General features: G+C 42.2%; 1 protein-coding gene across 9 annotated transcripts in view; it reads right to left on the reverse strand.

Annotated features, from left to right (window-relative positions):
• LOC124216367 (agrin) overlaps positions 1–22,910 on the reverse strand; it is a 319,987-nt gene that overhangs the window by 214,220 nt on the left and 82,857 nt on the right. For 5 of the 9 annotated variants that reach the window (XM_069135298.1, XM_069135297.1, XM_069135296.1 and 2 more), the window contains exon 1: positions 16,554–17,595. The exons of the other annotated variants lie outside the window; for them this stretch is intronic. The gene's annotated coding sequence lies outside the window, so the exon portion shown is untranslated. Of the gene's footprint in view, positions 1–16,553; positions 17,596–22,910 lie in introns of those variants that run through there. 9 annotated transcript variants of the gene reach the window in all.

Genomic DNA, 22,910 nt, shown 5'->3' on the forward strand with positions numbered 1-22,910 from the left:
ACGGACAAAGACAGAGCGAGAGGTGAAAGAGAGAGGGCGGACTCATATTAGCTAATACACAAGTTGGGCGCCACGTGTTCGGGTGCTTGAATTTCTCTTCTGCAGGAAGGAAGTATACCTTGGAGTTTTACAGCTTGACGAGATACTGCAAAGAGAGAGAGAGAGAGAGAAGAGAGTGAGAGTTGGAATGGTTTGCGCAAAAGTTGGAAATTAAAAACCAAGGATCAATACAGGTGTACGCATACGTCACTCGTCACTCAACCAAGAGCTTACAATAATTGCCGTACATCGAATGAGGAGAAATTCGTTTGAAAATTCCTCGTATAGTTGAATGCGAGTAAAAATGGAAAAGCTCCGAGAACAGAGAGCAGGAAATTCCTTTCATCTTCGTGTCTCGTAGAACCTGTCGTAAATCTACTTGGCGTAATAATTAATCATATTAAGGTCACCGCCCTGTGACACGTAGACCAGGAGTGAGATTTTTTTTACGAGAATTGAATCAAGTCGGGCAAGGGGGTGTCTATTTTTAGCCGCAAGATCGTTAATACACCCCAACCGAGAGAGAGAGAGAGAGAGAGAGAGAGAGAGAGAGAGATGCACTCTCGGCGCGGGGTTCAATAATTCGGTTGATAGACAGGCACGTTCTCCTACAGGTATAACGTGTATGTGCCGGAAGAAGAGAGGGTCGGTCGTAAAGTGAAGTCTTAATAACGGCTTTCCTATAATAACGCGGCAGAGCCTTCCGTTCGCTTTCCGTTCCACCCACCTTGGCTCTAACGTTTCGTAACGCGGATGTCTGCGTGCGGCACCGTCCGCGACACGGAGAGGAAATGGCCGAGGAATGTGGACGGAGGCATGTGTGCGAGAGAAAAGAACCCGGATCCCGTGTCCGTAACCTGGATACACCTGAAAGGCAGGCCTCAATCCCCACGCGATAAAACGTTACCTTATACCTTGTACCTCGTACCTTATCCTCTCCGTCCCCTTTCTTCCCCGCCTCCATCTCCTCCTCTATTATCTCTTGTATAGAAAATTAGAAGCCGCTGACCGACGGCCGCAACATTGCAGTCGGTCCGAGGGTGCGGCCGACCCTTGCGTGCCGCCGCAAGACGCTAATAGAATTAGGAAAGATGAACTTCTCACTGCCTATGAACGGACGAAATTTCTTCTTCAAGAGGAGGGAATTTTCTACCACCTTTCGCACACACACGCACACATGTACCGGCAGGATTATACGCACCGATTAATAGAATACGTGAAATCAGTCGCCTGATATAACTGACGATTAGTCGGCACACATCACGCGGATATACCTAGCTTTGATTTAAGGATGATCAGATGAATATAGAAGGAGACGAAAATAGAAGGGAAAAAGGAAATAGGAAGGCGATATAGGACGAAATTAATTGAGACTGTGAGGAGGAAATACGGGGGTTCTTCGTTTCGCCTGACCGCGCAATGACTCGTACTACTTGTTTTAGGCAGTCGGTATAAACTCCGTCATTGTACTGGCCGCGGGATGTTCATCGGAAGGGGGTGAAAATGTAGGAAGATCGGGAAGTAGAAGGGTCGCAATGCCCGAATTTTCAAAAACGCGAACGATCTGTTTTCTGCATAATTTCAAAATATAGAAAGGCGAAATATAGATTCGTCAAAATGAATGTAAGAATTGGATTCATCGCCGTTCTTACATTTTAACTTTTCTACTACGTTTCATTCGTTATGAAATTCGTTACAAACGATTTTCCACAATTTCCCTCTCATTTTCTAACACTCCAAAATTTCTCTCCTCCTTTAATCAAGCTTGACAAATTTTGAGATACAAAACACAGGACATCGATTACATAGTGAAAACACAACTATACAAATACAAACTATGACGCAGAAATAGAAAAAGGAAAAGAGCAGAGAGAACGATCAACGAAAAGGTAGAGAACCTGCCCTTTCAGGGTCTGTATAACATAATAATATAACTTCGTAGCAGAATTCTCCAGATCGCTGCGGAGTCTCTCGTTGTAGGTACGCTGGACCGAAGAGCAGTAGGAAAAACGGGGGCGAGATCGAAAAGAACGAAAAGTATTCGGTACAGAAAGGAGAATGAAAATGAGATTAGAAAAGTAAAAAAAAAAAAAGAAAAGGAAACATCGCGACCATGGGAAGAGAAAACGTTACTCCAGCGGCGGAAGTCTCGAGGGATGCCCGCGCCCTGTGTCGACCCTTGGTCCACGGATACAGGGCTGGTCAACCCCTACAGGGCGAAGGGTCTCTCGACGAGTGCAGTCGGGCTCTTAGCCCGCGGACTGCCCGCCTATCTCGACGTGAAATAGCCGAAGGGCGGAGGGATGTAGGCGAGTTTGACGCGGGCCCGAAAGCGTCGGAGTCGTTGTAAGGCCGAAAGGTCGACGACACCTTTCGCCCGCTTTACGAGCCTCCCTAAAAACGCGAAGTCGTGCAACATGCCCTCTTGATTTTACGCCCCTAAAATCTCCCCGGATTTCGAGGCTCGCGGTAAGAGCACGAATGACCCGCGGTTTCGCCTGGCGATAAAAATTAGGGGTTTTTCAGACTAGAAGGGATGAGCGGGGATGCGGGAAAAAAAAACTGACGGCGAAATACGGGTAGGGGGAAAAACTGGAATTGCTGATTTGTGGAAGGAACGTAATATCGAATTTTTATGGACTTGAATTTAAAAGTGTGGAAAGTTCAAGTATAGGAAATTGAAAATATATCGTTTGTCGAAATACAGAAAGACAAAGTATGGAACAGCAAAATCGAAAATCTGTATACGATTTTATATTATTCGAGAGAAATTCTCGCGATTCTACAGTTTGGCATTCTATGGTCTGACCTTCAATCTTTTACTTTTCCATACTTCGAGTTTCACATTTTTAAATTCTGCACATCAAGTTTTCGCTTTTTCAAAAATTCGATACTGCAGTCCTTTCGATTTTTTTATCTTTCCATATCTTAACCCACACCCCAAAATCCCACCATTGAGAATTCTCTGCTAATCACAAAAATGGAATCGAAGAATTTTTTACACTAAAATGATCATTCCCATAGATTCGTTCAAACTTTCATCAGTTTTTACATGTTTAGTATGAACCAAATTTTGTTTGAATCACGGTTGATCCCCTTTCGACTTACTATCGAACGAAACAAAATTTTCTTCTTCTCAAATGACTGAGAAATATCTCACGCGATTTCAATACAAATCCATCGGTTTCTAAGTTAGAGAAAATCGCATCGATTCAGAACAAAATCATTAGAATCCGTTTATTCGTTCTCGTAACAACGTCGATCAAAAATTGATTCACGCACACGACGTCAATCTAAGAATGGCTATTATTTTTTGATGATTACCTATAAAAATTTTCGCATGAAACTGAGGCGTATTGTAATCAACGTAAATGCTTTTTGTAACGTCGTTGAAATTTTTCCAGTTAACCAAGTCGCGCAGTGTGTGGCAGTAAAAATAAACCGTGACATAAACTCGCGTATAACTCTTCGATAGCCTGTCGAAGAGTTCGGTCTGTTCTTGTTTTTTTCAAACTGAAGTAAGACCGCGGAAGTAAAACGTTGGCTATAAAATTCGCGTGCCGTATACCCGCAGCTTCACTTTCCGAAGTTGAATCCTTCACTCAGGTTCTTAGTTCAAAATATACAGATAGGTATGCATACGACTCGAAGAATACATTTTTCGACGCATCGATCTTTCCCCCGAAGCGAAAGAATAATTCAACCACAAACTTGCCGTATACAATGCGCTTGCCAATACCTTCGCAACTCTATTGCTTCCGAGTTCGATAAACGAATAGTGAGGAAATAAATTTCTGATATTGAAAGGGAAAATGTGTGTTAACTTCGGTGTAAAATTTTTAGGAAACTACACACTTCGAATATGAGATTTTAGTACTGGAGAGAAACAGAGAGAGAGAGAGAGAGAGAGAGAGAGAGAGAGAGAGAGAGAGAGAGAGAGAGAGAGAGAGAGAGAGAGAGAGAGAGAGAGAGAGAGAGAGAGAGAGAGAGAGAGAGACGTAATGCATTCGACCTGCGAGTTTATATTTCAAGCTTCTTCTTTCCGGTATAATTAACCTTTCATAATTAATCCCGGTCGGTGCTGGAGCTTCACTGACCTGACATTCTGTCTCTGCAGAAAATTCACACGCCATCGTTTAACAGCTGACACAGATATGCGAAAAACGAAAGAATCGACTGTTCGTCGTATAAAATTGTGACTTTCTATTTTCCCGTCTCTCGCGGATTCTTCTGTTACATATTTTTTTTTTTTCCGATTCCCGTCAGCTAAACCGCGTAACGTATTCTTTACTGACTGATGCGAGGTGATTAGGAAAATTGTTACGAAAAATATTAAACCAGACATCGAAACAGGGTATTATAATAAGTTTCAGCGTTGAAGTGTGGACGTCAAGAGAGCGATAAGGGGGGTGGGGGGGGGGGGTTATTTTTGACTTTTAATGGGTACTCACAGAGCCTCGACCGTATCAACTGCAATAAAATAAAGGGACAAACAGGTTAGGGTAAAAAAGAAACGTGTACCACGAATAGTTTCCGATTCGTTTCAATCACGAAACACAGGTGCGTGCAACCAAAAAAAATAAATAAATTTCATCCCCGTTTATACCGCGTCAATTTTATTTATTTTTATTTTGCCCTTGAACAAATCAGAGACACTCCACACCGAATCGTTGTGCGTGTGTGTGGAGCGAAAGTAAATGCGGCAGGATGAGTTGGAATGATTTCTCTCACCAGCTGCGATTTCAAGGAAGGAAGGAAGGATGAGGGAAAAAAATACAAAAAAAAAAAAAAAACACCCCGTTCGACGAGGGTTGTTGGCAATTGAGGCCGACGTATCGACTCGGCGCGGGGTAACGAGGCTCTTATCACTTCGGTGGCACCGGCCCGAGATCAAATAACAACCGTCGAACTGACGCAGGATAAGAGGTAAGTAGTTTATTATCTACGAGCAGCGATCCTTGCGCGGATTTTCAACCGGGGATGAATTTGCAGCCGGCGGCAGTGGAGCTTTTCCAGCTTAGAGACGACGGCGGGTATCAATGTCAACTTTCTTTCTTAACTGCTTTGTCATGGTTTGCTCAACGAGGCTCTGCGCCGAGCGACGGCGGGGGTGAAAACGACATCGGACGGATGACGGGTACAAAGGGTGAAAGAGATGACGACGTACTGACGCCACGCAAGAAACAAGAAGGGGATGAAATACTGCGAGGGATTGATCGGGCCGAAAGTTTGGAATATTTCAATCCCACAGCCGCGGATTATATGCCGCACTCAACGCTCCACCATTTTACCCCTGCATTCAAATATCACGCAAATTGGGATTCCTTTACTTTCTCAGATATGTGGCGAGGGGAGTGTGTCTATTTCTATTCTTCAATATCATTTGATTCGACAAAAAACAACGAAATTTCCTGTCAAATGATACAAACATATATTTCATCATATTTAGTCGCAGTTTTTCTTTTTTTCGTGTTACAGGTACTAACAAATCAGTTTTAAGGATTCAAAGTGGAAAATTTTCGAACCTAAAATGCATTCGAATTTAGAAATGCCAAGGGCCTTGACTAATCGACAAAACGTAGCGATGCCGTTTCGATTAGTTCTACACTCATTACGAACCCTGTTCAAACTGTCCCCTTGCATTTAGGTTAATTTTGAGTAAGCAATTTCGAACTTTGAGGGGACGGATGTGAAACCGTAAACTCGTAATTTCCGTCGCACGAACATGCAATTACGCATATTATACGGAAACAAGATTCGAAGCCGATTCTTGAACTGGTGTACAACGAATTTGGCATCAACACTATAATGGCGCGCATTAATTTCATTTCTCGAAACAAATGGGCCGAGCCTGGTTCTCCACTATCACTAACAATAAGGCGCATCGAATTAGGAAACAAACAGCCCTCGACTTGAGTTGAGAAATCGTACGAGCTAATAATCATTCCGACAGCAAATGTTTTGATAACGATATAGAGTCGGTTCAGGTGGAAAATGATCTGTCGTTAAACTTGGAATGCAAACTGTACAAAACACTTGAATAAAAGCTTTAAGAGGGTGCCCTGGTCGACTTCGACGTTGACGTATGTATCTCCAAATATCGAATTCCAGGTATTTCAAACGCGAAAAAGAGCCTAATAGCCCCGTTCTATACCCAATTCCGAACAAAGGCACTACAAGAAATGAAACGGATTCTACGAAATCGGAATAATAAATTCGTAGAATTCAAACCATTCCTTTATTTCTGCGTCAAATGAAAATGTGTTGGAATATTTTTGGTCTAGAATTGAGTATAGAATGGTGCTGTCAAGCTCTTTTTCGTCTTTGATATACGTGAACTTCGATATTTGGAAACATCACCGTTTATTCTGAAACTTCAACACACCTACCCAATTTCTCGAAAAATTAATCAAACCACACGATGCTTGTGGTCCAAATATTGAACAAAGCATTCAAAACACCAATATCAAAGGCTCGCCGATACGATATCGAAGTTGAAAAAAAAAAACGGATAAAATAAACACAAACCCAGCCCTCCCGCGAAGGCTAATGAGTTTCTGAATACATTCGGCGACGGCAGGGATAATTTCAAACGCACCAAATTCGCCGGGCGGATCGGTTGGTAATCGAGAGGTGAATTTCCGTAGACAGATTTTTCCGCCTTCCCCATTGGCCGAAAGTCGATTCTGACTCGGCTGCACGCGTTTCGCACGTGCGCGAAATTACCATCGCATGGGGGGGGGGGGGGGGTTGATATACGATCCGGATTTCCCCGAGAAATTCGATTTTCCCCGTCAAACATCGCCGGCAGGTTTGCTGCAGCGCGTTGTCCTCGACGACGTCGAGACCGGGTTGCACCCCGATCACGATTTCGCCATATTTCAGAAGACTGCACAGACTCTCTGCAGCATCCGCGAGCCCCGGAGCCACGTGCATCCGCACCGTTCTTTAATCAGACTCTCGTGCAGCTGCGGTAAAAAAGTGGAACGGTTCCAGAGGAATCCAGAGATCTCGTCGTGATGTTATTAAAGGTGATGTTATTTAATTTGGAAAATTGGAATCGGTACGAGCGAGAGATTCAATTTTCATTTTATACAATTAATACGACGTCCTCTTACGTAGGAAAAAATTAAACATCTTTCCGTACAAAAGCAATCGCTGTCTTGTTTGTTAATTAAATTTCTAATCGCGTTGTTTCAACAACGAGCTTCAGCTGTAATGAACGATGAAATTATTCGTTTTTATTTCCTTTCATCGAAATTCTTCCAACATCTCCGTCACTCGTCACCGAAACATTTTCTTCCTTCGAATCCGCTGTTCTCAAGTTCTTTTCAAGCGTCAACGACGACGTTTATATTCCGTAAAGTCGTACCAGCCGCCTTTCGCGGAGAATGATAATTGGATGAGTTAATTAGCTTTCTAAACGAACCGTGACGTCGCAAATTCCGGTAACTGTTTCCATACTTCTCCCCGGCACACCTTGAATTCCTCGAATCCCCGTGTGGACGTGTTATTGAAAACAAACGGCAGCCTAATTACGCAAATTTGATTTTCTTATGCGTGACCCGATTTGACGACGGTCCTTTCAAAGTCCCAAAAGAGACCGGATGATTAAAAGTTTCGACAACGATGCGGAACGAAGCGAATAGAGAGGGCGGGGGGGGGGGGGGGATGGACGAAAAAAAAAACATGACCACTTCAATAATCGTAAAAGTGAGCCCGCGGAGAGAGAGAATGACGTGGAATCGTAAAAGAGCCGAGATAGATAGATTCGTGCAACGCTTGCGTGTGTTACACAAAGTATGTAATATATCTATAGGTATAAAGGTATAATATATAATTTATGCACCCCGCGATACGTATAAATAGCACACACGCTCGTTAAGTTTAGCGAAATGTTTCAACGTTTTGAAAATAAACGAAGAACCTCGTTACCTGAAATACGAAAGAATTTTATTTCCAGTTATCAATACCACCGTTTAAATGTATTTTTTTTTTTTTTCTCTTTTTTATATTTTAAATGTCTTCCTCGTCTTTTGTTTTCATTTTCATTTCTCCCCAGCACGAAACGAACAGTTTACATATTTTCGTACATCGTCAAACACGATTCCTGCATCACGCGTTCCGATATTCATTCGCAACCCTTATACGAACGAGATTCGAGATATACGGAGGGTGGGTTTTATACAATCCAACCGGAAATAACGCACAGAATTCGAATAATCTTTACAATAGAATTTCAACCGTACGGACACAGCAGCGATGGAACAAGAAGAGCTTTTGTGAAAGAGAACCGAGCGATACAACGTACATGCCATAAGAAGATTGACGAAATCGGGTTGAGGGATGAGCGAAAAGAAAGTAAGTAGAGGGAATGGGAGAGAGGGAGAAAGAGAGCGGCGCGGACTCTCTCAACGGTATAGATATGATCTGGAGTCCCTTGTTTGCCACCAACTAAGTAGTGCAAATACCGTCAGGTCAGCCAACAACAAACTCTGCGGTGTTGACACGGAGATCCCCACCGACACGCCGCATACACGCGATGTGCAGAAAATATCTAGAGGTGGAAAGGGGCGAGGCGAGGGTGCTTTAGAAGGCACGTGTCCACCCATGAATTAGGGGTTGAATACGGCTGCAGATTTTAATTGCTAATTGAAAAGCGCGCCGGCGTCGCGACGATCGCCGTCATTTCGTATACGCTGTGCAAGGTTTTGCCTTTTTCGTACCTGTAAGAAGCAGTGATTAAATATGTAATACGATCGAATAAAGAGAATGATAAATTTATCGCAATTTGTACGGAGAGGGGAGAAAAAACTGTGTAAAAAAATCTCCGCGATACAGAATGTTTGTGGAATTTTAATCTGCGAGAAAAATTAGTCTGGAAAAAAAATTATAATAGGTTTGAGGGAGACTGGAATTTGAAAATCCTGAACGTGATATTCTAACCTGCATAAAACGTTTACTCGGATTATTGACATATTCTTTGTAGCTCGTGTGATTCAAATTTGATCAAACTGCCTATCATTACGCGGTTATAATGTTGTTTTATTCATGTTTACAGCCGACCACTATTGTCGGAAATAACATTGCGCCGGAGATTTTCGAAACGTTTTTCTTTTCTCCACCTATCAAATTTCGATTCATCCTTAATACCGCAAGCTCCGTTTCATTTTTGGAATGATTAACGACGAAGCCCCATCGACATATTTGTCTATCGATTAGCAATTTGGCTCAATACCCAGCAGGGCAGCCACCCGTCGGTCAGAAATCTAATGAATATTGGCAGCCCTTAATTCCGAGCATCGCTGAAAAGCTCGGCACCGCGTGCAGCCGGCAATACACGTACCTGTACCAACAGCGTTTCGTCTCTCCACGCCGATTGTCAATAAATTTAATCGACGACTCCGCGTACGTGGAAATAATACACCCGACACACGAGCGTATCGTCGACACGCTGCCCGAGTGGTTATCTCCGCGTGTGGCATATCCTCCCCCCCCCCCCCCCCCCCACCGCCACCACCCTCGCCCTTGCCCTTGCAAATCGCGAATTCCACCGTGCGGCGGAATGAAAAAGCTTTTTTCCCGGCTCGTTGCGAGGGGTGTGAAAGAAAGAAGGAGAGAAAGAAGAAAAAAAAGAGAGAGAGAAGGAGAGGGAGAGTGAGATAGAGAAATGAAAAAAAGCTCGCGGGTAAATAAGCTTTCAAGATTCCTCGGCGGCGAGTCTCGGTGCCCTCCCGACTTCTAAGCCCGGCTCTCGCTCTTCGGCCCTGTAGCAGCACTTATTTCATGAATCTTTTACTCGCGTCGATGCGGATCGTCTGACCTTTGCCGCCGCAGGAACGGCCAGGAATTATACGAAGGGCTCTTTCGCCCCGAGTGGGGCAATTAGCATCGGACAGATACCCCGTCGTCTCAAGGGCCGAACAACTCCTGCAGCGGGTCTCGGCATTCTCTCCTCGCTACGCATCGCTATTTCAAACTTGTAGCCCTCCCTGCACATTGAATCAAGCGGACCCTCAAGGGCCCGCCCGCCTGTAATTAAAATTAGAGCCCGAATTATCGCCGCTTCAACTTTCAGGTACGAATCGATTTTTCACCATATAATAACAGATTTATACGAAATGTAAACGAAATATACCGAGTGGCGAACAAAGGGGGCGAAAAAACAATAAAACGGAAAAAAAGAGGTTTTAAACACAGCAGTCGTCGGAATGAATCCGCTGTCATCGACAGAAACGGTTATTAAGGAAACAAAAAATTGAATAACTCTCAAAATAAATTAACTCTCGGGGAACGGAGAGAATTACGATTGTAAGGAATAAAATAAAGAATAAAAATGAAAAATTTCAAAAGAACGGAATATACCTATTGTGTGGTGGCTTCTTTTTCACTCCAAGTGTGAGCAAACGTCAACGTGGCGCATTGTGCGAAAAAGTTTTACGATGCAAGAGATATTCAGATTTATCCTCGTAAAGTCTCATAAAAAAATATAGATGCGAAAGAGGTGAAAGGAAGAGGAAGAAGAAAAAAAACGATCGCAAGTAAAGTTCGATATGTGTATAATACGTTTGTTTTTTATGAATAACAACGTCGATAAATTTCCATCGTTATACGTGTACACGCTTTTCGGGATTCCCCTCTTTATCGATACATTCGAGGCGTTTATGTGTATGTATCGAGAACAAAGAGCCACGTACGTTTCGTGCAATTGAAATCAGACAATGAACGTGGAAAATCATCGGGAAATGAAAAAAATTGTCATCCGGTTAATTTCGCGTAAAATAGTCTTTTTTCTCCAACTTCCATCATCGCCGCGTTTTTTTTTTTGAAAAGTAATAAGCTGTAACAAAATGTAACACACCAGAATCAGAGCACTAATTTTTAAACAACACTTGTTGAAATCATTTTTGCATTTAATGTTTGTACAGTTAAGAATAAATACGCTCGTGGAAACGCGAGACTATATTCGTACGAAACTAATGCAATGCCTCGGAATTCGAGAGTAAATTTCGCTGAAACCCAAACCGTGGAAAGATTTTTCGAACACGACGTAGTAATATGAAGTTATTTTGTGAACTAATAAAAAAAAAAAAAAAAACGAAAGGTTTAAAAAAAGGTGGTGCAGAATTACGTTGTATACATATTATTCAATCAACCTAAACGAATTTCACGTCTCCGTAGAGATTAAACCATTTGTAACTATTTATGTGCAATAAATATGAAGCAACAAAAAAGCTGAAAATAATGATAGAAGAATACAATTTCCGGACGATACACGACATCGCGACTAGTATATAATTTAACGCCGCTGTCACGGTTCGCCGAATGGGTGAAAGTTTTGTCGGCGAAGGTTCAAGTATATCCGTATAAATATACATACGAGTATACATGGTTTCGGGGCAGGGGTGTATCATAAGGTATAACGCGTAGGTATAATTCGAGGAGTGAATCATCCGAGTTAATTAAAACGAACAGCAGAGGCCGCGAACCCGCAGAATAGTCGCCTCCGGTTTTCGTCCGCTTGAGTCCATCTCGGGGTGAGTTTCTCTTCCGGAACGAGAATTGAGTGCCGGTCGCATTAAACAACGAACGTACAACGTACATACACGATTACTCGGAGTCGGAAAATGCAGTTGGGTGCGTTTAGTAGGAAAAAATCGATAGAGATCGGTTTTTCGAACAGCACCGTTCAATTTTATTATAAGGTACGGGAGCTTTTTGTTTGGGGAAAGATAGGCGTGAGAATTATTTGTGGAAACATCGCCTTCGGCGTTCCGTTTCGAACGGGGCAAAAAAGACGCGCGAAGACTCGAGGTACTTCCGATAATTAAAATATCTTCCCCCGCCTCTCCCACCTCCACGAGTCTCCGTTTTCAACTGTGCAGGTTGTGCAGCTAGATCCGGGAATCTCGGGAAGAGGGGGGAAAAACGGAGGAGCAAAAAGAGAGAACTCGAATTCAGTTGAATCGAATGGAGATGCAGACAATGGGGAGAGAAAGACGTGCTGACAGTAGCGATCGCGCTAGTATCCTCCAAGTTTCACCGACTCTTATTAGTCGAATGATTGTTATACAGCCGCGAATGGAAAGTGCAGAATTGCAGGATTTCGATCTTGAATAGAATTAATTATTATATAGAAAATTGCTTTTGTCGCCGTTGAGAAATTCACTCTGCCGTCATTCCCTTGTTATTTAATATACGGTGTGTACGCACGTTAGGGCGCTGAAAAAAATTTCATTTGTTACAGTAACTAGAAAAATTCGGTAAAACAGGTATCGTTGAAAAAACCTTTTGAATATTGTTGGGATTACGAGAAACGAGGTAAGCGTTACCATTTTCCGCTATTGTCGATCTTTTTTTTGCTAATTGCATCAAGAATTCATTTTCTACCTAGAACTATATTTTTCGATTTTGGGAAAAAATGAAAATAGTTAAGGACTGAAAATTTCTCTCAGTGGGTGTTTCAGAAAAAAAAACTTACAATTTTCCACTCTTGCACCCCCTAAAAAGTTTGTTTAGGTTAAAAGAAAGATTCTACGTTATGTGGAATATTGCGCTCACCTGATTTTCCCCCGTTTTTTCATTTTTTTTTTTTTTTTTGAATTTGTTAAGAAACTCGCTGCAGCATTTCAATTGTTATTTCTTCCCGACATTTATATTCGACCCAAAGATCACGATCCATGACACAACGATGTATCATCCGGGAATCTTATTCTCCTAAATTAAAAGTTCATATTAAATTATAACTATTTTATGAGAATGAATTAATAATGAAAAATTTGTCAGATACTCTTTTCAAATATCAACTGGAGGCTCGATACGACGAGTGTGGATCATCTTTGCGACGTAAATTGATAATACGATTGATGTATTCAATAATAAAAAAAAATTTAATCACGATAATCCATAAATTTGAAAAAATGTATAAAATTGAAAAATTACCTGAGCGTGATCTTCCACATAACATGGAACGCTCGTCTTTTGACAAAACCTTTCTTTCCACCTAATAAGACTTTTTATGGTGTACCCTGGTGGAAAATTGCGAAATACCTTTTTTTTAAACATCCTAAAAATCCTGTACATCAATAAAAGTGGAATAGTCGATCTGAAATGATCAACCAAAAATGATGGACCCACCTGCCGGCTTGCAAATGTTAACTTTCGATATTCGCGAGCAAGTTTTGTACCCGCCCACTCATCCAACCAACCGAACAATCTTATCCTCCCAGCTCCAGCCGGCCGAACTCGGCGTCCTTCTGTTCTTCTCTTCTTCAAACTCAAGTTAATTAATTATCTATCAGGGTAGAAGACCGCGCTCTTCAGCGAAAATTATCGATACCTCATGCCACGCGAAAGTTTTACACCCAAGTTCAATCGGCTCCGCCTCGTTTTTCATCATATTACATACAACGAAATTTGATACCCGCTGAGAAGAAGAAGAAGAGAGAATGTTGAGAAAAAAAGAGAGATAGAAAAGGGCGGGAGATAAACGGAAGTTGGTATACTTTAGGAACGCGCCGCATCTTCAGTTCATTCTGAATGCCAAAGAGCCGCCATTTTTTCCAACCATCTCTAAAACTTCGTTCCGCAAATCGTGGATTGGCCAAAAGAGACGATTCGAATCCCTTGACGATATTCGATAAATGTTTCGTTTCCGTGAGGGATAATTCAGCTTTAATAAACTTCGTTCTGTTCTCAGGATCTCAGAAAATTTTCGGCGAACAGGTGAAAAAAATCCATCCAGTCACAGTTCTGGTCTTTATACAACAGCGTTAATAAAAAATCAGTAAAAATTAGCAGTCGTAGAAAATTATTGCACGAATTACCAATCACGCGGTAAAAGCGACTGGTCAATTTTGCGTGCGATTTAATACCCCGTAAAGCTCGACATTTGTTTTCACGTACATACCTATAACGCAATATGAAGGAACATTGTCTGGATAATCGCGTGAAAGTGCACTCAAATTAATTGGGTTACAACACTTGAAGCCTCGCGCAGAAGTTCTCGTAGGTATTGACAATTACTGACGAAGTGGTATATTATGCAATTTTGAAGCTGTGATTGAAATAACGACTCGATAATGAGGACAAGTGCAGCCCTGCAGCTTCACGTCACAGAGCCTCTCTGTACTTGTCTTGCCTATATAGGCTATAAACGCGAAATCGGGAGGGAATGAATTGTCCGGAGTGCAGTCTCGTCTATGCAATTACATTTCCCGCTACGTCCAACTGACAATACAACGCGTCTCGTTCCGCAATTTTGAACGGGAAATAAACCTGTCAGGCGTCTCTGCATTCATCTGCGCAATTATTTATCGGTCCATGGAAAATTATAACTATTTTAATCACAGTCAGCCGTGCAAGTGATTGCGATTCTCTAAATGTCGCACAGGAATGACTCGGTAATACTGACGATAAAGCTGTGAAGTTCGTAATGACAGATGTTGGTGAAAAATTGTTAGTTCGGATCTCCGAAATTCTCTGAAATTCGGTAATTGACCGTAATTAAGAAAAAATGTGGTACTTATATTTTGCAAAATCAACTCCTTCAATGTCGTATATTCCTGAAATCGAAGATCAATGATATTTTGTGAAATTTTATCTTACACTGACGTTACTATAACTTTGACCTCGTTCTTAAATATTTCCCTCAAACGTCTTCATCGAGGACTCGAAATATTTTTACTTGTCAATTAATTTGAAATTTTGGGACGAGAATCGCATACCTTAAATTCTAAAACAAATCGAAAGATTTTTCAGCAAATTAATTGTAAGTCGCTTTCGAAAGAATTGAATTTCCCATTCAATCGAAACGATTATCTTCCATGAAGTCAATGGCCATGTGAATTTAGAATTCGATCTTCCGGAGAAGAAATTTTCAAATAAACGTTTCCATGGAGATTATTTTTTGATTAGATATTTTTTCTCTGCTCGCGTAGAGGCATCTGCTCAAATTGCAGCATAAACTACGCGCGCTGAACTAAACGGAGTAAAGTTAGACCGCCGCCGCAAAGAATAGCCAAATAGTTGTCCGTACAAACATGTACCGGTGTACAAACAGATTATAGCCACACACGAAACGGAAAATAGGCGAGTTGGAGCGTATGAGAAAACGTAGAAAAGCGCGGAGGAGAATTTCGTCGGGATTCCAAGATCAGGTACGACTGGCATCGTGCAGCATCCGCCAGTTCGGTCCCTTTTCCAAGTATCTCGAGAAACCTCATCTCCTTTCGCCAGATTCTAACCCACCCCCATTGCTGGGGGAAATTTAGTCCGTCCTTATTTGCTGGGATGAAGCTGAAATCAAGTCAAGAACTGATTTTCGCCCTGATGCAGGGGTTGTGTAAGCGTGATTGGCGCGCGTTGAATCTAATCGTAAGTTCCGAATGGCTCTAATCGCCAAAAGTTCCTCCGGTGAATTGTAAAATTTTTCTAATTCCGAGTCTTGACGTTTACATCAAGCTTCGATCGAAGCCTCAAGAGTTTTCAATGGGGCTGAAGCGATGATAGATTGAAAAATAATCGTTAATTTTTAACTTGACAATGACTTTAAAAGTGGTAGAATTTTTAAACTGTCATACTTCGTTTGCTTTGTTATAACATGGTTTACTGAATTCCAGTCACTTCAGACCTTCCGAAAAATATAGAATAACGATTTTTCCTAAAAGTTCATCGTACGGTAACTTATCGATACCAACTTGATCCTTATAACTTTCATCTACTCTGATGTTTGATTATAAACGAATGCTCAATGTACGATTATGAACGTGAAATGCAGCCTCGAGTTTGCCACTTCTTGCTGTCGGATAATCTACCAAGTTTTGTTTATTCCTCAGGATCTCATTATCAGAGCTTTCTTAGAGACGGATATAAATTTGAAGCACCGCGACGTCTTGAACTGCGATTCGAACTTTCGTCGTTCGTCAAGTCCGCTGCACCGAATGAATCCCGCGATCCCACCGCGATTTTCGACGCCGTTCAGCCGAGCCGGGCAATAATTCATGGATAATTTACCGTCCGACCCTCGGTCGGCACACAGTCTCAGCTTTTATAATGATATCAGAATCGTCGATCGCGGATCGCGTGCCTAGGCGCGATATTGCATCGAGAACCAGCCGAGGTCGGCGGGGTTACGAAACGGCAAAACGCCGTGAGCGATTGGGGTGAAAAAGTCGCGTACGCAGGTTTTGATCTCGGAACAGGGAATCGCTTCTCGGCCCGCAAGCTCGCCGCCGATCGGAACCTCCCTCCAGACACCTTGGATCGAAAAACAACGCAACGCGGCAATGAGAGAGCTTAGCCGAGGAGATCTGATCCCCGCGATGCATGACCGTGTAGGTATTCACGATCAGCGTAACGGCGGGTTTAACCCGAGTCACAAACCGGTCGTAACCCGAGCTTTTACGAGCGTTGCAATGTTGGGGAATAAAAATGCACGACGTTTACACGTCACTCGGTGCCGTTGATCGATTATATACCGGTAAAGCTCGACGAACGTGACGTATAATATTTACCTGGCTGGACGCAGCAAGTAGAGCAGCTCAACGTGCGAGGCGACCTCCAAGCGTCGCCGAGTTTCCCAAGTGTAAACATTCCTTTTTCAGCCTCTCCGGCCAATCCGCAGGATAATTGTTTAAATCCGTTACACAAGAGAGGAACAACGAAACGGCAATGGTCACCACTTAATTATCACCGCATGCAAAAAACGCGAAAACGAATTCGCCACACCACAACGACGATACGATACTTCGTTACAATAATGCGTATACCTCTTCTACCTTTAATCGCAAAATTTCGTTTCTCATTGAATAACACTTTTCCTCAACTCTCATCCGCGGCGCAGCGATTTGCGAATGAATTATTATGCCCGGCGCACACATGGCGTATTTTCTATCAACATTCCACTCACCTAACGAGGGGGATGAAACGACGGGAAGAGGGAGGGAGGTGACTGTAGGGTGGAGGGCACCCACAGATTAGAACCGACAAACCAACATTACCGCGACAATTACAACTCGGGGAACTGCACGCTCCCAACACGCGCACAAACTTTGACATCCACCCCCGTTAAGACGGGGTGAATTTATTCCGTAATTCGATTCGACGTTTATCCGCCGATTTGACCCTGGCTATTTTCCATCCCGGTAACGGAGGAAAAAGTACGCTTCGGATCTGAACGACACTTCGGAACGGGATTGGGAAATTTACGGGACTCGAGGGTGCTTATATTCGCTCATTTCCGCTCGATCCCCGGGCCGTTATCGCCCCGTTTCCACTATCTACACCCCCGGCGAATGACTGCGTCGATCAGTGGTGGTTCGGTTCGTTTCGGTTCAACCCTTCGAACGCGACGGTCACTCCGTCGTACCGAAGAGTCTCTTTCCCTAAAGTAAGTCCCGGCTTTCCACCCTCCGAATTTTCGGGAACCACGGAGTTTTTCGATCGAAATCCTCCACCGGAAAAAAAGGGGAAAAATTTTCTATCCTGCGGCCGACTTGCGATTTGAAGGACGCGACGCGTGCCGGCCGTTGCGACTGAAGCAGCTCGCTCGCTCGCGACGGGACAGCCGGCAAACTGAACCTCGGTCGTCGGGGTTCAACCGACGAGCGTCCCCCACCCCCTCAACCCCCGCCACATGCGATAGTCCGTCTTCGTCGGCCCAGAGGGGTGCCGGCTCTCGCGCAGGCGTCAGGTGCCGTTTCTTCACCCCCGCTTACGCCGGTGGCATACCTACCTGTGCAAAGACGAGCTTGCAAGCACCGTGCGTGAGTCGATGATCCCCTTACGGCTTACGGCTAGTCACAGTGCGGGCGTAATTAGAGGAGCGAACTGGGAATGGTTGGGAGCTGTCGAGATTCTCGGGTATTTCTTATTGTTATTTTATTTTTTCTAGTTCTATTGTTGCTATTTTATCTCCTGCTTTTTACACTGAGAAAATTTCATGGCAACGCGGTTACGAAAAATAGATAGCAAGCAACGAACTGTGTAAACGTTGCAACGGCTAACGTGCAGCCGTTATTTGTATGTTTATAGAGTACACTGTTAAGAATGATTGTATATTTACTACAGATTTACCGTACAAAAGAGTTGTCAATTTACGAAGTTACGTTGCAAGTAAAGTACTATCTATTTCGTTTTTTTTTTTTTTTTTTTTTTTTTTCGGAATGAGAATTTTTGACTTTACGAAAAATTGTAAGAATAACGCAAAACAGTAATTTGAATTAAATGTATTTACATATGAAATTGAAAAATATCGTTTCAACGAAACAACTTGTCGATTGTCTAATTATCGTGTAATTATTTTGAATCAACTGAAATCGTAGAACTATTTCTGTAAACGTTACACGGCATGAGGAAAAAAAAAAATACAAAGAAATTTATCTAGTTTGTTTTGCCTGGATTTGATGGGGATTTTTTTCTCTTCTTGTTCCGAGGGAAAGTTTTTGATGGTCATAGAAACTCGTGTGCCGCACGCGAATGAAAAACCAAGACGCATCGATGTACCCGAAAATCACTACAACGTTTCTCTTATCTACGTAGCACTGCGGCTGTTTATCGACGTTTCTTTCGCAACAATAACACCACGCGGAGAAAGAAACAGGCTTAAAAAACGTAGACGAAATATGTGGAGAATCAAATATATGTGACACAAAGAGCTTGCAGTCAAGCGAGAATTGCGGTTTCGTTTTTCTCTCGCGTTTCGTCGTTTCTCGTTCACAGAATCGCAAGCTAGAAGTTTATATTACGTGAGTATTAAACGATTTAGAAAACGACTGAAAATGTGTTCAGGTTTTTGAATAATCCCAACCGGCATGATTTCGAGTAAAATATTCCACCGCGATTAGATAGATTAAATCGAGGCTTCTTTATCGCAGATTGTAGGCGGTAATACCTTGTAATTATTTATATCATTATGAACGCAGGATTACATCGTCAAACGTATATGAGAAAGTCAAAATATTTGGAAGGGTTCGCGGGCTTTTATGATCGAATTTTTTTTTTGTACTGTAATGTGAAATGACTATTTATCGTACGCGTTCTTTTATTTATCCATACATCCGCCCAGTCGATTAGTAATATAAACTAGGCTCATTCGAACCGCGGGGCAATTTCGATATTACGACAAGCATTTCGACCTACTGCAGATGAATTCCGATAATTCTACGTCGGGTGTTACGAAGTTGCGTTTATTCCCGGGCAACCGGTGACCGTTTTATTGTAGAAATTAAAAATTCGATTCCTAAAATAATCGCAACCCTCAAAAATCTTGGACAAGTCATCTCCCGCGGGAATCGCATTTCTACGCGAAAGCGTGATCTTGATATTCGATGTGAAATGTAATTTGCCGTCTCAGTGCGTCGGACACTTTATCGCAGAATTATTAACTCGAAATTGGCGAGGTGAGAGGTGAAAGGCGGAAATTGTTGAATTTATCGAATGACGTCTCTCCGTGTGTACGAGTTTGTATCTACAACCGTTATATATATATTATATATAAGAGTATAATATCGTCGTTGGTTAATGGATCGGCGATTATTTTGCAATTTTGTCCCGCATGAATAAAATCATTTGCCTGTAAGTAATACTCTATTATTTTTTCAGTGTAATAACTTATGATAAATCGATGACCGAAAAACGCGGATCCATTATCACTCCCGCCGCATGAACGGAGGATATATGTACGGAACCGAAACAATTATCGACGATCCATCGTGTCACGCCAATCCGCTGAAAAGTCGGAATATTATTTTCGCCAGGGAAATCTGAGACGAAGAAAAAATGCGAAAATGACCTCCGATGGATCGGATTTCGGATATTACACAGCGGCTGTAAAGAAAACCCAGAAAAGTTTGACGCTGTCGAACGGAGTTTACTAAAATACTATCCATCAAAGTTAGAGCAGACGACGACGATTAGCCGAAACGCAGAGATAATCCGGAAATTTTTAGTCCGGCGATGGTTGTTTAATAAAGTCTCCTGTCTAAAAACGTTGTAATTTGACAGCCCGACTCCACCTTCCACCTCCCTCAATAATCTAAATTCCATTCTGACACGCGAACGTCGCATTTATGCAACCGAGAACCGACTATGAACAGAGTTGTCAACGTTTGATGCCTCCTCGCTAAAAGCGACGTGGACGTGATCGATTCTTTTTCTATATATATAAACGGACAAATTCATTTCATCCGTGCCGTACATATTCGTGCAAGCTTCAGCTTCAAAATTGCCCTCTGCAATTTGTAAAACCCCGTTGTCAAAATTCTTCGCCAATGCATGATTCTAAATAGGTACAGTTTGACCTGGTGTGAGTTTCAGTTTTTTTTCGAAAAACTTCTTCTGTGTAACCACGTTTCCGCAGTATTTGCCCGCATCATCCAAAATCGCAGCTCGGTTTTCCCTCTCTATTTAAAAGTATAAAGTAAATGAAAAAGAGATAGATAGATGGACGTTTATTACGTTCACAGTGATGTTGGTCAAATAAATATCGACAGAAAATTAATACAGGATACAGTAAAAACAGAAAAAGAAAAAGCAAGTGAGCACACAGATAAGAATACCTTGCAATAGGTAAAATCAAAAAATAAGAAAAAAAAATTAAAGTGGATTACAGTAGAGAGTAAAATGGTAGGCTAAGTCAAGGGATTAGGTAAAATGGAATTAAAGCTAGAGATAACAGGTAGCGTAAAGTTAAGAGAAAAAATGAAAAATGAAAGTGAAAACTGTCTACCAACGAAATGATTTTCTTGAACGAAGAAAATGAGCTATCCACGAGGGAGAGAAAAAGATAGAAAGAAAAATAAGTAAGAGAGAAAATCTTGTTCAAGTCCCTCCGCAAAGGTAAATTGAGGGGATCTGGAGGATCGATCGAACGAAGGAACGAAGAAAGAAAGGAATGGCGAGGCATGACGATGCATAGAACGGGAATTAACCGAATCGCGCATTAACCATGCGAATATATTCGCAAACTCGCGCTCTTCACTCGCTTCGCTGCGGATCAACCCCGCTCCATTGCTGATACTATCGGTTACCGGATTATTACAGCAAATTGTTCGGGTTCGCCTCGACTCTCTCTCTCTCTCTCTCTCTCTCTCTCTCTCTGCTCGGCGCGTGTATCGGCCCTCGGTAGGAATTCAGCGCAGCCCTCATCCCCAATCATACGGTAAATCCCAACTTGGGGAAAGTCTCGAGTCTCGAAGAGGACGCGACGTCCCTCCTTTCCCCATGCATTATGCATATCTGGATGCATGCGGTCTGATGGTGCACGATCGTAATACCCTCATGGCGTCCCATACTCCCTGTACCTACCGCAGCTTTTCTCTCGTACGCGAAATTTCTTCTCGACGATTTTTAGTGCTTTTTTGCTTTTTTCTCTCACTCTCTCTTTATCTCAAAATACAGACACTTTTACTACTCAGCTAGCAGGGGTTTGGTTTCTAGCTCGTAAGTTGTTCGTAATTGCAGCCGGCCGGATTTATGCACAATACTTTCTATTCTTTGGAAGATTTTTTTTTCACAAGCATGTCGATAAGTCGAATTTCAATACTTTTGCGTTTATTTTGTTACGATATTATCGAAGGTCGGATATTTGCCAAATTTATATACTTGTTCGTGGGCTGAGACGATTTTTCTAGAAACAAAATTCAAGGTGAAAAATACCCGCTGAAATTGTAAACGAGAGCTTCGATATCGACCTTCCATTTCAAACCACATTTATAATGGTTGAGAATGCAGTGGATTGATTTAGTACTTCACGCCATAATGGTTTATTTGGTTGAAAAAACTCTTTTACACAAATTCACGGGAAGAGTTTATTTTTCCTTGTCAGTCGTAACGATAAAAAATCAAATATTTACCGATAAAAAAAGGAATAGGATAAAAAAAAAAAAATTGCCTCAACGTAATAATCCATCTTGAAATTGCAAAATCAAACAAATCTATTACTTAATATTAATTATAAAAATAAAAGTTCCATTTTATAATTTTACAACGCGTTTCTTCCTCTTGGAGTTTTAGACAAACATCTCTTACAGATCTAAGGAATATGTGAATTTGTTAAATCGTCAAGGTGCAACGACGATTTGTATAAAATAAGCAAAAGGCAATAAAATAAGCAGAAATGATCATCAGGATCGGCTGCGTCTTTCGAACCTCCGTTTCGCGCTTCTTCGACAAAGCGATACCGGAAGTGTACAGTCCCCAATATTCACAATCGCGAGGGTTGGGAAGTTCGAGGGTTGCGTAGACATACATAATCACATCGGGTTGGAAATTTCGGCGCGTGAGTGATCGACGGCCGATTGGCAGTGCGCGGGCATTAATTAACGTCGCTGATGTAACTCGTTAGCATATTATCGCGTAGAAACAGCCGTCGAGGCAGATGTCCTGGGTGAAGGAGTGTGTCGAGGATGAAGAGCCGCGGCGCTGCCCTAAGGGCACGTTCCACTATCAACCCTCGATTTCTAGTACCAGCTGATCCGGGCTTCGCGACTAGAAATTTTCACCAAGCTCACTCAGATAAGGCGATCATCAGGCTTGCCTTACCGTCTGATCAGGTACGCATCAGACTACCTGCACTGATTGTGAGAGAAATTCTTAGTTCCGGTTACCGCTCGGTCCTTAACTATTTTCACTTTTTACCACAATGGAAAAATATAGTTCGAGGTAGAAAATGATAATTAGTTTTCTAGGTGTTACCGGAAAGTCTAGTATCCGTTACTATTCTTTCTCATTACTATCAGTGTTGCTAGATTTTCTTGCAACTGTTGCGAAAATTTAACGCTTGTGCAACGATAAATTGACGTCAAAGCCTCGTTTAACTAAAAAAGTAGAGTAAACCTCAGAAACTGGTTTTGCGTTGCAATAACCGAAAA

Source organism: Neodiprion pinetum, chromosome 4 (genome assembly GCF_021155775.2).
Source record: "Neodiprion pinetum isolate iyNeoPine1 chromosome 4, iyNeoPine1.2, whole genome shotgun sequence".
Classification (NCBI taxonomy): Eukaryota; Metazoa; Arthropoda; class Insecta; order Hymenoptera; family Diprionidae; genus Neodiprion; species Neodiprion pinetum.